The sequence below is a fragment of the Macaca mulatta genome, chromosome 7, assembly GCF_049350105.2.
Source record: "Macaca mulatta isolate MMU2019108-1 chromosome 7, T2T-MMU8v2.0, whole genome shotgun sequence".
Classification (NCBI taxonomy): domain Eukaryota; kingdom Metazoa; phylum Chordata; class Mammalia; order Primates; family Cercopithecidae; genus Macaca; species Macaca mulatta.
Window position 1 is genome coordinate 81,346,675 of NC_133412.1, and position 15,633 is coordinate 81,362,307.

The following is a 15,633-nucleotide window of genomic DNA, read 5'->3' on the forward strand; positions in this document are numbered from 1 at the left end:
AGTTAATTGTGGCATTTTTAGAAATGAAATAAAAAGGAAGCCTACTAAACTCTTACTTGATCTGTATAAGAGTAAAGTTCTAGGTCAAGTGAACAGAAGTCTAATGAAATATAGAAACAGAGCATCATGGCTTCTCGGTCAATTCCCAGACTTGAGCTAGTTTACAGACCCAGAACCACTTGAATGAAAGGGAGGCTGAATCTCCTTGAGGAGGGACCCCAGTACACTGCCAAAAATTTATACCATTAATCTTTCTCCCAGTGTTCCCCAAAGAGACCTGTGGGCTTTTACTAGGTGACTGTGCCTTAGGGAAAGGAAAATAGTCAGACTTTTTGAAGATACTTGCTCTGAACTGACACTAATTCCAAGAGACTGAAAACATCACTGTGGCCCATCAGTCAGAGTAGGAGCTTATGGTGATCAGGTATCAGTGGAGTTTTAGCTCAGGTCCATCTCACAGTGGGTCCCCAGACTTGTTCTGTGGTTATTTCCCCAGTTCAGGAATGCATAATTAGAACAGACATCCTCAGCAACTGGCAGAATCGCCACATTGGTGAAGAAAGGATCATCGAGGAGAGAGACTGGAGGTGGGAGAACCTATAGAATGTGATTGGAGTAAGAAATATGCAATTCCTAAACTAGTCTTTAGAGGTAACAATAGAGGCCATTTGAGTGTTTTGAAGAATTGAGGTTTTTAATGTAGGCCTTAAAAACATTTCTGCTATAAGCACCATTATTTTCTTGTACAATTTATGCAAGGAAGAAAACCCTTCTTAACGTCAAGAGATTTACACTTTTACACAGCGGGTTGTGTTTATTATAATACAGTCAGTGAATTCATAGTCAGAGGGTTGATTATTACAAAGCTTATGAGTAAATTCACTTTTCTGTAACTAATGCACAATGAATAGAAATAAATTTTTCTACAATCAACCAACCAACCACCTAGCCAGCCAACTGAAAAGCAAGCTCCGTACTCTCAAGATTAAGAGCAATTTCACAATTAAACCACTGGAGTTAAAAAAAAAATCTCTTGAAGAGAACGTCTTGCACACAAAGCACTCATTTTATCATGTGAGATACAGATTCAGTGTGGATTTAGCTTTGAAGGTGACGCTTTCCCCACTTGTCTACTGCTATTTTTTTGTGCCTTTCAGCTTATTCAAACATCAAAGGAGAGAGCCTACTACCCATTACGAAAGCACCTGTGTCAACAACTTTAAATTATTAACTCCTTGTTAAAACTTACGGTTTCTGAGTTATTACTTGGATTTTGGTCAAGATTGAATCAAAGATATGTGGAGCTTGTGTAGATTTTAGTTTTATTGGGAATAAAGAGTAATGTCTGGAAAGAGAGGGAGAAGCAGAGAAAGAGAGGGAGGAGAGAGAGACAGAAAGAGAGAGAAAAAACAGGGCAGTAGAGGATGGTTCTTAGCTCCCAAGGATGCTGGGAAAATTAAATGAAATTACCCCTGCTCTCTGCCCTAACTACTCTGCTCAGGATCTGCACACAGTAGATGCTTAGTCAGTACTCATCTTGCTCCCCTGATCCAATGGCAAAACCTGATGTTTTAGCTTCTCAGTTGTTTCAATATTGATTAGAGCAAGGATGTCTCAGGACATTCTGTTCACTTTGCCTGCAGAATATCTCCCTTGGCAATGTTACCTTCAACGACTTTAATGAGTTGCTTTTCCTCTACAGTTAAGTGCACTCTTCCAGAAGACCTGGTAAATGAAAGATGTTTAGTAACTACCAATTTGCTAATTATCAGAATAAAAATATCTTATTTATTTATTTGTATTGATTCACCTATATTTATACTTATATTTGCTCCCACAATGGAAAACTTCACCAAGAATAAAAAAGACTCATAAGACCCTTGACCCACATGTTGGAAAATATGATCTTCCAGACCACAGAAAGCACAACAGAAATGAATGGGAGGAACTCTTAAGTAAACTGGCATATTTACTGAGAATGGAGGTGGAAGTTGCAGAGTTGGGTGTGGGCTGGAAATATATAAAGCTCATTCCCTGTACAAGTATATGTAAGCTTTTGACCTTGGTGGCCCAATGAAGAGGGTTTAGAGATGGATCTTTTATAGAATCATGAGGGACTTTATTCTGGTTATCTATTATTGCATATCAAACAAGCAAACAAACATATACTCCCCATAGAACCAAAACCACCAGGCCATTTACTTTGCTTATAAATCTGCAGCCTGGGCAGACACCTGGCCTCTGTCCAACTTGACATTGCCTGGGGCAGCTGGAAGGTGGGGGCTAGAATCATCGGAGGGCTCACCCACACAAATATCTGGTACCCAGACTGGAAGACACAGATGGCTGGGGCTTCTTTTGAACATCTCTCTCCATCTCCATATGATCTCTAAATGTAATCTTTCCAACATGGCCGCTCCAGGGTAGCTGGATTTTTTTTAACCTGTTGACTTAGGGCTTCCAAAGGGGCAGATCTTGGAAAGAGATCTTGAGAGAGAAAGACAAGCAGAAGCCTTTCGTGACTTTGCCTTGGAAGTCAAGCATGTTATTTCCTTGAATTCTATTTGTTGAGATAGTAATAAAAACCAATTTAATTTCAAGAAGAGAAGAAATAGACTCCATCTTCTAATGGAGGAAATGACAAGGTTCTGGAGAGCATGTGAGACCAGAAATTTTGCTGAGCTATTTTTCTGCAGTATGGTCAGTTACTGACTTTCTTTAGAATGAGTCCTCTGTGTGGGCCCTCTCAGTCATGCTCTATTGACATGTTGGGCCGGTCAATTCCATGTTCTGAGGGGCTATCCTTTGCGTTGTAGGATGCTTAGCAGCATCCCTGGCCTCTACTCACTAAATGCCTGTAGCACCCTGTTCCTAGCTGTGACAACCAAAAATGTCTCCAGATGTTGCTAAATGTCCCCTGGGGGGCAAAATCACTTCCAGTTGACAACCACTGCACTAGATTAATGTCCTGAATCCTGACTACCCAATAGAATCACCTGAGGAGCTGCTGACAAAAACTACAGACTTTGCTCTAGAATAATTAAGCCAGAATGTCTATGGATGAGTCATGGGCATATGCATTTTTTAATAGCTCCCTAGTGATACTATTGTGCAGCCAGAGTAGAGAACCAGGTAGTTTATGCAAAGACTATGTATGAGTAGGAGCTGCTGAGATGTCAGGGTTTTTGCTTATCATGCTATATAAAAAGTAGGAACTATCCCCGCGTGGCTTCCTTCATGTATTTGTGATAATGTTTGGAATATTTGCACATATCTTGGGTAGCATGGAAAAATGGAACTGCGTTAAAAAATCTTGTACAGTGCTTTATAGATTTTCGGTGGTTTTCTTAATCACTCTTATTGGATCTTTAAATGACTCTGTGAGATGAGCAGAGTGATAGTCTGTATTTATGCAATGAGGGCAGTGTTGCTCAGAGACCTTAAGGGATGAGTGCTGGACTCCAGTTCCTAATGTGATTTTCCTATCCCGTGTTGCCACTCATTGTCACTATGGTTTCCTTTATATTAATGAAGTTGAAAGGCTTATTTTCTCCCATACAGACTTCTTCATAGAAAGCAAAATAAACTGATATGAATAAATCAATTATTTCACACAGTCTTGTATAACGTGTTACTTTTTTTCTAATTTAAAAGCAAATTATAATAATTATACCACTACCACCACTACCAAGAGTTACAATTTGATAAGCTCTTTCTTTGCATCCATTTTGTACTAGGTATCTTATCTTATACCATTTCTAACCTTTATAATGACCTGCAAGGCAAACATCATTTTCACTGTTTAACAGATGAGAAAACCTAGACTCTAAGAGGGTAAAGTAACTTGTAGAAACTAGTCAGTGACAGATCTAGGATTTGAAAAGTCCAGTTATATCTGACTTCAAAGTCTGTTGCTTCTCCTTTACCTTGCTGTCCCATCCCTGGAAGACGTTTCCAGGTGTGCATTACCCATAAAACCTTAAACAACTTTTATGCAAAATGCATGACTTCAATAAGATGCAAGTGTGAAGTAGGCATTGGCCTCTATCAGGGTGCTGGAGTCAGTACCAGCCCATGTCCGTAGGTGAGAGAGGGATGTTGTTTGTGTCCTAGCTAGCGGGTGTAAAAGGCTGGGTGCTGATTTCATTGGAAGGGGAAACTGCAGGGGTCTGCAGTGATCCCTGAGGCTAGACTGTCAGCCTAGAAGAGGCTGCCAGAGAGCTGAGTGGTGACATTGCCATCCTTTGTGTCAGGGGCCCAAGAGATGATCCGTCACTAAGTATGGAGCAGAGCAACAGAGCACAAAGAATTTCCCGCATCCCTTCCACCAGCAACGCTATCAGACAGAGAACACTAGGGTCCTCGGTGGAGCTAATGACTGCCGGCTAAAATGACTCTTTGAGGCCGGTGGGTGTAAACTTCCTCTTTATTTTGTAAATCTTAACCAGCACTAGCTCAGATGAACTGATTTCACTTTGCAAAGGATTTATTTTAATTTCAGAGAAGAAAGCTGGAAAGTCACAAATATTAGCAGGGATGGAAGAAAGGGGGTGTGATAGAAGGTCCTGGAAATGAAATAGCCTTTGACATGCCCCATGGGGTCCACTGAACAGGCTGGATGTGAACATCCTCTTCTCCGTGTGGGCTGGCCTGGGCTGCCTGAATGTGCAGAGTGTACGCTTTCTATTTCACCACTGGAGATTTTGCTGACTCAGAGGCATTCATCAATCTCTGCTGGGGATGTGCAGAAAATAGTCCAAAGAAGTTTTGTCCTTGCCTTGTTCTCTCTCCCTCACCTCTCTGTGGGTCCTAGAAAGGGGAGTCTTGTCCTTGAAAGGAGACATGATAACAGATTATAAGGTATAAGGCATGAATTACAAAATTATAGTACCATTTAATATTAGAAGCGAAAGAAAGGAAGGAGACCTCCTAGCAGGCCCTTCGTTTCTGACTTGAAGAAACTGAGCCCCAAGGAGACAGTGACTTGGTCAAGGTCACATACTCTCAGATCAGAATCTGGGACTCCTGACTATTGGCACAGAATTCTTTCCCCTCTGCCAAGTTTTCTTGCTGTTTGCTCATTAAGTGATGATTATTTAAACCAATCAGATCGGGGGGTGGAGCAAGATGGCCGAATAGGAACAGCTCCAGTTGCCAACTCCCAGGGCGAGCGACACAGAAGACCGGTGATTTCTGCATTTTCAACTGAGGTACTGGGTTCATCTCACTGGGGAGTGCCGGACGATCGGTGCTGGTCAGCTGCTGCAGCCCGACCAGCGAGAGCTGAAGCAGGGCGAGGCATCGCCTCACCTGGGAAGCGCAAGGGGGAAGGGAATCCCTTTTCCTAGCCAGGGGAACTGAGACACACAACACCTGGAAAATCGGGTAACTCCCACCCCAATACTGCGCTTTAAGCAAACAGGCACACCAGGAGATCATATCCCACACCTGGCCGAGAGGGTCCCACACCCACGGAGCCTCCCTCATTGCTAGCACAGCAGTCTGTGATCTACCGGCAAGGCAGCAGCGAGGCTGGGGGAGGGGCACCCGCCATTGCTGAGGCTTAAGTAGGTAAACAAAGCCGCTGGGAAGCTCGAACTGGGTGGAGCTCACAGCAGCTCAGGGAAACCTGCCTGTCTCTGTAGACTCCACCTCTGGGGACAGGGCACAGTAAAATAACAAACGCAGCAGAAAACTCTACAAACGCAGCAGAAAACTCTGCAGACGCAAACGACTCTGTCTGACAGCTTTGAAGAGAGCAGTGGATCTCCCAACACGGAGGCTGAGATCTGAGAAGGGACAGACTCCCTGCTCAAGTGGGTCCCTGACCCCTGAGCAGCCTAACTGGGAGACATCCCCCACTAGGGGCAGTCTGACACCCCACACCTCACAGGGTGGAGTACACCCCTGAGAGGAAGCTTCCAAAGCAAGAATCAGACAGGTACACTCGCTGTTCAGAAATATTCTATCTTCTGCAGCCTCTGCTGCTGATACTCAGGCAAACAGGGTCTGGAATGGACCTCAAGCAATCTCCAACAGACCTACAGCTGAGGGTCCTGACTGTTAGAAGGAAAACTATCAAACAGGAAGGACACCTACACCAAAACCCCATCGGTACATCACCATCATCAAAGACCAGAGGCAGATAAAACCACAAAGATGGGGAAAAAGCAGGGCAGAAAAGCTGGAAATTCAAAAAATAAGAGCGCATCTCCCCCGGCAAAGGAGCGCAGCTCATTGCCAGCAACGGATCAAAGCTGGACGGAGAATGACTTTGACAAGATGAGAGAAGAAGGCTTCAGTCCATCAAATTTCTCAGAGCTAAAGGAGGAATTACGTACCCAGTGCAAAGAAACTAAAAATCTTGAAAAAAAAGTGGAAGAATTGATGGCTAGAGTAATTAATGCAGAGAAGGTCCTAAACGAAATGAAAGAGATGAAAACCATGACACGAGAAATACGTGACAAATGCACAAGCTTCAGTAACCGACTCGATCAACTGGAAGAAAGAGTATCTGCGATTGAGGATCAAATGAATGAAATGAAGCGAGAAGAGAAACCAAAAGAAAAAAGAAGAAAAAGAAATGAACAAAGCCTGCAAGAAGTATGGGATTATGTAAAAAGACCAAATCTACGTCTGATTGGGGTGCCTGAAAGTGAGGGGGAAAATGGAACCAAGTTGGAAAACACTCTTCAGGATATCATCCAGGAGAACTTCCCCAACCTAGTAGGGCAGGCCAACATTCAAATCCAGGAAATACAGAGAACGCCACAAAGATACTCCTCGAGAAGAGCAACCCCAAGACACATAATTGCCAGATTCACCAAAGTTGAAATGAAGGAAAAAATCTTAAGGGCAGCCAGAGAGAAAGGTCGGGTTACCCACAAAGGGAAGCCCATCAGACTAACAGCAGATCTCTCGGCAGAAACTCTCCAAGCCAGAAGAGAGTGGGGGCCAATATTCAACATTCTTAAGGAAAAGAATTTTAAACCCAGAATTTCATATCCAGCCAAACTAAGTTTCATAAGTGAAGGAGAAAAAAAATCCTTTACAGATAAGCAAATGCTTAGAGATTTTGTCACCACTAGGCCTGCCTTACAAGAGACCCTGAAGGAAGCACTAAACATGGGAAGGAACAACCGGTACCAGCCATTGCAAAAACATGCCAAAATGTAAAGACCATCGAGGCAAGGAAGAAACTGCATCAACTAACGAGCAAAATAACCACTTAATATCATAATGGTAGGATCAAGTTCACACATAACAATCTTAACGTTAAATGTAAATGGACTAAATGCTCCAATTAAAAGACACAGACTGGCAAACTGGATAAAGAGTCAAGACCCATCAGTCTGCTGTATTCAGGAGACCCATCTCACACGCAGAGACATACATAGGCTCAAAATAAAGGGATGGAGGAAGATTTACCAAGCCAATGGAGAACAAAAAAAAGCGGGGGTTGCAATACTAGTCTCTGATAAAACAGACTTTAAACCATCAAAGATCAAAAGAGACAAAGAAGGCCATTACATAATGGTAAAGGGATCAATTCAATAGGAAGAGCTAACTATCCTAAATATATATGCACCCAATACAGGAGCACCCAGATTCATCAAGCAAGTCCTTAGAGACTTACAAAGAGACTTAGACTCCCATACAATAATAATGGGAGACTTCAACACCCCACTGTTAACATTAGACAGATCAACGAGACAGAAAGTTAACAAGGATATCCAGGAATTGAACTCATCTCTGCAGCAAGCAGACCTAATAGACATCTATAGAACTCTCCACCCCAAATCAACAGAATATACATTCTTCTCAGCACCACATCGTACTTACTCCAAAATCGACCACGTAATTGGAAGTAAAGCACTCCTCAGCAAATGTACAAGAACAGAAATTATAACAAACTGTCTCTCAGACCACAGTGCAATCAAACTAGAACTCAGGACTAAGAAACTCAATCAAAACCGCTCAACTACATGGAAACTGAACAACCTGCTCCTGAATGACTACTGGGTACATCACGAAATGAAGGCAGAAATAAAGATGTTCTTTGAAACCAATGAGAACAAAGATACAACATACCAGAATCTCTGGGACACATTTAAAGCAGTGTGTACAGGGAAATTTATAGCACTAAATGCCCACAAGAGAAAGCAGGAAAGATCTAAAATTGACACTCTAACATCGCAATTAAAAGAACTAGAGAAGCAAGAGCAAACACATTCGAAAGCTAGCAGAAGGCAAGAAATAACTAAGATCAGAGCAGAACTGAAGGAGATAGAGACAAAAAAAACCCTCCAAAAAAATCAATGAATCCAGGAGTTGGTTTTTTGAAAAGATCAACAAAATTGACAGACCACTAGCAAGACTAATAAGGAAGAAAAGAGAGAAGAATCAAATCGACGCAATTAAAAATGATAAAGGGGATATCACCACCGACCCCACAGAAATACAAACTACCATCAGAGAATACTATAAACACCTCTACGCAAATAAACTGGAAAATCTAGAAGAAATGGATAATTTCCTGGACACTTACACTCTTCCAAGACTAAACCAGGAAGAAGTTGAATCCCTGAATAGACCAATAGCAGGCTCTGAAATTGAGGCAATAATTAATAGCCTACCAACCAAAAAAAGTCCAGGACCAGATGGATTCACAGCTGAATTCTACCAGAGGTACAAGGAGGAGTTGGTACCATTCCTTCTGAAACTATTCCAATCAATAGAAAAAGAGGGAATCCTCCCTAACTCATTTTATGAGGCCAACATCATCCTGATACCAAAGCCTGGCAGAGACACAACAAAAAAAGAGAATTTTAGACCAATATCCCTGATGAACATCGATGCAAAAATCCTCAATAAAGTACTGGCAAACCGGATTCAGCAACACATCAAAAAGCTTATCCGCCATGATCAAGTGGGCTTCATCCTTGGGATGCAAGGCTGGTTCAACATTCGCAAATCAATAAACATAATCCAGCATATAAACAGAACCAAAGACAAGAACCACATGATTATCTCAATAGATGCAGAAAAGGCTTTTGACAAAATTCAACAGCCCTTCATGCTAAAAACGCTCAATAAATTCGGTATTGATGGAACGTACCTCAAAATAATAAGAGCTATCTATGACAAACCCACAGCCAATATCATACTGAATGGGCAAAAACTGGAAAAATTCCCTTTGAAAACTGGCACAAGACAGGGATGCCCTCTCTCACCACTCCTATTCAACATAGTGTTGGAAGTTCTGGCTAGGGCAATTAGGCAAGAGAAAGAAATCAAGGGTATTCAGTTAGGAAAAGAAGAAGTCAAATTGTCCCTGTTTGCAGATGACATGATTGTATATTTAGAAAACCCCATTGTCTCAGCCCAAAATCTCCTTAAGCTGATAAGCAACTTCAGCAAAGTCTCAGGATACAAAATTAATGTGCAAAAATTCACAAGCATTCTTATACACCAGTAACAGACAAACAGAGAGCCAAATCAGGAATGAACTTCCATTCACAATTGCTTCAAAGAGAATAAAATACCTAGGAATCCAACTTACAAGGGATGTAAAGGACCTCTTCAAGGAGAACTACAAACCACTGCTCAGTGAAATCAAAGAGGACACAAACAAATGGAAGAACATACCATGCTCATGGATAGGAAGAATCAATATTATGAAAATGGCCATACTGCCCAAGGTAATTTATAGATTCAATGCCATCCCCATCAAGCTACCAATGAGTTTCTTCACAGACTTGGAAAAAACTGCTTTAAAGTTCATATGGAACCAAAAAAGAGCCTGCATCTCCAAGACAATCCTAAGTCAAAAGAACAAAGCTGGAGGCATCATGCTACCTGACTTCAAACTATACTACAAGGCTACAGTAACCAAAACAGCATGGTACTGGTACCAAAACAGAGATATAGACCAATGGAACAGAACAGAGTCCTCAGAAATAATACCACACATCTACAGCCATCTGATCTTTGACAAACCTGAGAGAAACAAGAAATGGGGAAAGGACTCCCTATTTAATAAATGGTGCTGGGAAAATTGGCTAGCTGTAAGTAGAAAGCTGAAACTGGATCCTTTCCTTACTCCTTATACGAAAATTAATTCAAGATGGATTAGAGACTTAAATGTTAGACCTTATACCATAAAAATCCTAGAGGAAAACCTAGGTAGTACCATTCAGGACATAGGCATGGGCAAAGACTTCATGTCTAAAACACCGAAAGCAACGGCAGCAAAAGCCAAAATTGACAAATGGGATCTCATTAAACTAAAGAGCTTCTGCACAGCAAAAGAAACTACCATCAGAGTGAACAGGCAACCTACAGAATGGGAGAAAATTTTTGCAATCTACTCATCTGACAAAGGGCTAATATCCAGAACCTACAAAGAACTCAAACAAATTTACAAGAAAAAAACAAACAACCCCATCAAAAAGTGGGCAAAGGATGTGAACAGACATTTCTCAAAAGAAGACATTCATACAGCCAACAGACACATGAAAAAATTCTCATCATCACTGGCCATCAGAGAAATGCAAATCAAAACCACAATGAGATACCATCTCACACCGGTTAGAATGGCGATCATTAAAAAGTCAGGAAACAACAGGTGCTGGAGAGGATGTGGAGAAATAGGAACACTTTTACACTGTTGGTGGGATTGTAAACTAGTTCAACCATTATGGAAAACAGTATGGCGATTCCTCAAGGATCTAGAACTAGATGTACCATATGACCCAGCCATCCCATTACTGGGTATATACCCAAAGGATTATAAATTATGCTGCTATAAAGACACATGCACACGTATGTTTATTGCGGCACTATTCACAATAGCAAAGACTTGGAATCAGCCCAAATGTCCATCAGTGACAGATTGGATTAAGAAAATGTGGCACATATACACCATGGAATACTATGCAGCCATAAAAAAGAATGAGTTTGTGTCCTTTGTAGGGACATGGATGCAGCTGGAAACCATCATTCTTAGCAAACTATCACAAGAACAGAAAACCAAACACCGCATGTTCTCACTCATAGGTGGGAATTGAACAATGAGATCACTTGGACTCAGGAAGGGGAACATCACACACCGGGGCCTATCATGGGGAGGGGGGAGGGGGGAGGGGGGAGGGATTGCACTGGGAATTATACCTGATGTAAATGACGAGTTGATGGGTGCAGCACACCAACAAGGCACAAGTATACATATGTAACAAACCTGCACATTATGCACATGTACCCTACAACTTAAAGTATAATAATAATAAATAAATTAAAAAAAAAACAAAAAAAAACAAAAAAAATAATAAAAATAAACCAATCAGATCATCTTTCATTAGCATGGTTTCTTTTTTAGGAGGCAGCATGTATATAGGGTGCATTTGGCTTCTGGTAACAATAGCTTTGAATCATGAAGATACTCATTATTTATTGACCAAGAATTTTCAAAGTAGGTAGTACCAGAGTTGGTTCAATGACTCACTGATGTCAGGGCATGAGGTTGGCATGTCTGCGATTCTCTTTACGTTCCCTTGAGGTCACAAGATGGCCACCATAGCTCTAAGCTCTATGTCCCCCAATAATGACTTTCCAATCATTTGGCAGGTTTCCACCAAGTCTTATGGCTTGCCTAGATTAATTACTGGCAAGAAGAAGTGGATGAAGATGACCATCTTAAATTAACTATGATTGATCCCCTAGAGTTGAGTGTGTCTTGGGAGGCAATCTCTCTGAACACATTTAATACGTGAACAAAAGTCAGGGTTCCCTTAGCAAGGAAGAAGAGGGAAAAAGGCTGTTGGGAACGTGACCAGCAGAGTCTATCACAGGCATAAGGTTTTTAAAGGTAGGCTGTTTGACTTCTTATCTTGGCTACATCACTAACCCTATCATCTTACACAAGTCACTTAACCTCCCTAACCTTGGTTTCTTAATCTGAGATTAAAATATATTAGTACCTGCCTTCAGAAGCATTGTGAGGATTAAATAAGATAAAGCACATAAAGGACTCATCACAGTCCTGGCACACAGTTAGGATCCAGTAAATATGAGCTCTTATTTGTATATTTTTAATTTTTCCTTTATTCAATAGCTCCTTAAAGAGTCAACTTACTCACGGGCTTGTTTACTGATGAACAAGAGGTGTAAGTCCCTCCTGTCCCATCATGGAGCCAACATTTTAGTAAAGAAAAAGCCAAAAAACAAAACAAAACAAAACAAAACAAAAAACTAGATGGCTCTGTCTGACTTCCATTTTTCCACTGCCAGGAGTAAGAAGATTCTAGAATTCAATGTATTCTTGGTAGGCTTCCCAGCATTTTTTCTCCCCAGTACTACCAGCCTTGCCACCAAGATCAGGACTAATTTCATTATGCTCTTTATCCCCGTATGTCAATCACCGTGAGAGGTTCATGTCTGCCAGGACACCCCTTACCACCCACATTTGCATTCCCCTATGGCACTGTACATGCCTACATTCCCCTATGTTTCCCCCTTCTCCTCTGAGGATGTTAATTAGCCCTGCAGCCTTAGATGCAAAAATTAGCTCTTTGCCCCATTACAGCCTCCACTCTTGTACCATTGCTCTTTCTTGCTCCCCCTGGACATTTCCAGGCCATTCTCCCTCTCTCCTCACTAAAAGATCTCATATTCGAATCTCTTGTCATCAGAGACTATCACTTACTACACATTCTGGTTGCAGTCATCCACTGACCCCTGGGCCATGTGTTCTCATTCCTGGAGAATTTTAGTTCCAGGTTCATCACTGTCACATTCCAACCGTATTTCTATTATTGTCCTTGGAGATTTTAATAAGTGATTTCCATTATCCTGGTCTGTCATTTCCTTAAAGTCCTCTCCAATCTTTAGCCTTTTAATCTCTTATTACCCCCTTGTTCTCACCACATTCCTCACTGAGCTTAATGTCCATGTCCATAATCACAGTCACTTCCTGTGCACATCACCAGCTTCCTTGCACCTCTCTTACTCTGCTGTGTTCCCCACCCCTGGTTGCATCCAACTTTTCTTCCGTCTGTCCCTAAACCCTGTTGCTGCATATGGGTGGTCAGGAACACAGAACATACAATGTTGCCCACTGGCCTCACTAAACTCATGAGCCAGAGCCTCCAGAAGATCCTCTGTGCTGCCAGCCATCATCCTTCATTTCCCTCATCCCTTCACTCTCTCCTCGATAGTTATTTTGTGTCTTATCTACTATTTTCCAATTTCCAGCATCTCTTCCTCATCTTCACTCTCGGATTAATAAACTCAGTTCCTCCTGAACTTAGAACAACAGAAGCAACCAGAGAAGAATTTCCACAGCTCCTGCTATCACACCTACCTTCCTCGCTGCCTCTGTGCTGACCCTGTATTCTTGTAACCGTGGAGGAGCTGTAAGGCTCACTGGTCTCCCTGTATCCCATCCCCTCTCACCTCCCCAGAACATCACTTTTGCAATCCTTTTCCTCATCATTTTGCAACTCCTCTTCATCAATATTTTTCTCTCTATGGAATCATTCCCACCAGCACACCACACATTTCTTCAGTCTTGATCCCACATATGTCTTTTCTATTCCCTTTCTGGTAAAATTAACTGAACCCAGTTCCTCACTTCCTCTTCTCACTTGAACCCTCTTTCAGTAGGATGAATGAGTGAGGACATTGCATCTTTAAGCAGGAGTTAATCCTTCCCTCTTCAGAAACTTGTTCTTGTCTAGATCACTCCTGGCCTCACTGACTCAGTTCAGCAGTCAGCTCTCATCCTCAGCTTATTCACCTATTTACAGCAACTGCAACTGTTGACCACTCTCTCCTTCTTGATGCACTTTCTTTATTGGACATCTAAGCTACCTCTGTCTCATTGTTTTCCAGCTGCCCATTGGCTGCTCCTTCTTGTTCTCCATCACTGGTCTCTCTTCATCTTCCTGGCCTTTAAATGTTGGAATGTCTCAGTGCTCAGTCCTTGAATTTCTTGTGTATTGCCACTCACTTCTTCAGGGATCATGTTCATTGTCTGCTTTCATTACCACCCTTCCTCTAGACACCACCTTTAAAATGCACCCAGAATCCAGCCACTTCTTACCACTTTCCTCTACCTACCCACCTGGTCCAAGTCATCAGTGTCATTCACTTGAAACACACGTGGTGGCCTGCTAACTGGTCTTTACGATTCCACCTGTTGGAGAGAGAGGCTGTTGAGGATGGATGGTCAGTGAAGGCCTCTTTAAGATTTTGCCTGAAATATGAGAAGGAGCCAGCCATGCAAAGATGTGAACAAAGAACATTCTAGATAGAGGAAAGAGCAGTATGAAGACTCTGAAGTGGGAGAGAGCATAGGACATCAGTATCCAGGGGTTGCTCAATACTTGATAAAAGGGTCAATAGCAGATTAACAGTAACTGTCATAGGATTAAGAGATTTGACCCCGGAGTTGCCTATTTTTTTTTTTAATATGAATACTTATTTTCTAAACATACTATTCAAGCCTGCACAAATCTCTGTCACACAGGGTTCTCAAATAGTAGGTGAGACTACTGTTTGGCTAGTAGTGTTTTAAAACTCAGAGATTTTATTTAGCAATCTAGATTTCTGGTTCTTTTTGAAACCGTAGGAATAGGGTCTATCTTCTGTAACGTAGCAGTTGGCTGAAGTTAGGTGGTGGCTGCTCCCTTTAGATGGACATGTATTCCTCAGTCACCACACTCCCTATTAGGGATGCCTGGAAGTATCACCCATTTGTACAACCTGCCTGGGCCCTGTTGGCTTCTGCTTTTGCCCTCTTGTGAGACCCCTGGACTACTCCTATATCTCATCAGACACAATATTCCACTCTCTAGAAAAGACCACAACTTGGTCTTAAGTGAAATGGCAGAGGCATCACTGAGCCTCATTGGGTTATGATCCTATTTGAGATGCCCACAGTGCCCAGGAGAGCTATTAGAGATGTCATACCTCCACTGGCCCAGATGACACCTCCTCTCACCCGTCTTACCTGGAGTCATTCTGGATAGGAGGTACCAAAAGGGAAGCGGCTTTTCTGAAACATCTCTAGTGTAGTGGTATGCAAACAAGGCAATTTCAGTGTTCTTGCAGTATCCTCAGGGAATCTTTCTTAATGCCTCTTCTTTTTCGCTTGAGAGAAGATTAAGGAAAGTGACAGATACTCGTTTGCCCCAAGGCTAGGGTGAGCCCCAGTCAGAAACCTCCCTAATGTCTTAAATCCTTTCTGTTGCAGCTGCTCCCACTGTGGCTGTGGATATGTCTCTACTCACCAAAGACACAGCCAGGACCCTGAGGTCTGGGTCTCCTCATTGCTCACTGCTTGGCCCAGAATGTTGTCTCATGGTTTCATCTTGGCTATCCATCTCCTGTGATGATAAAGTCTCTAGGCTGCCAGGCAAAGTCTTCAGTTTCTCCTGTATATAGTTGGAGAGAGAACCTCTTCCTGATTTAAGGCTCTGTCCTTACACAATGTTGCTGAAGCAAGGGGCTTCTGTCTCTCAGACTCTCCGATCTGCCTATAGACCCTCACCTCTGGGCCTATTAGACACATTCAGAATCTAGAACTTCCAGGAGGGGTGGTTTTGCTCTTCTGCTGTGCTGTGGTTTGCCCTG

General features: G+C 42.2%; 1 protein-coding gene and 1 long non-coding RNA gene across 7 annotated transcripts in view; one reads left to right on the forward strand and one right to left on the reverse strand.

Annotated features, from left to right (window-relative positions):
- The window catches only part of SV2B (synaptic vesicle glycoprotein 2B), a 188,974-nt gene that overhangs the window by 122,058 nt on the left and 51,283 nt on the right, over positions 1–15,633 (forward strand).
- LOC106999288 (uncharacterized) lies at positions 4,692–15,149 on the reverse strand. The gene is made up of 3 exons (XR_001446088.3): positions 15,011–15,149; positions 14,123–14,194; positions 4,692–4,829 (listed from the first exon to the last, which is right to left on the reverse strand). It is a non-coding gene; the product is annotated as an uncharacterized LOC106999288 (long non-coding RNA).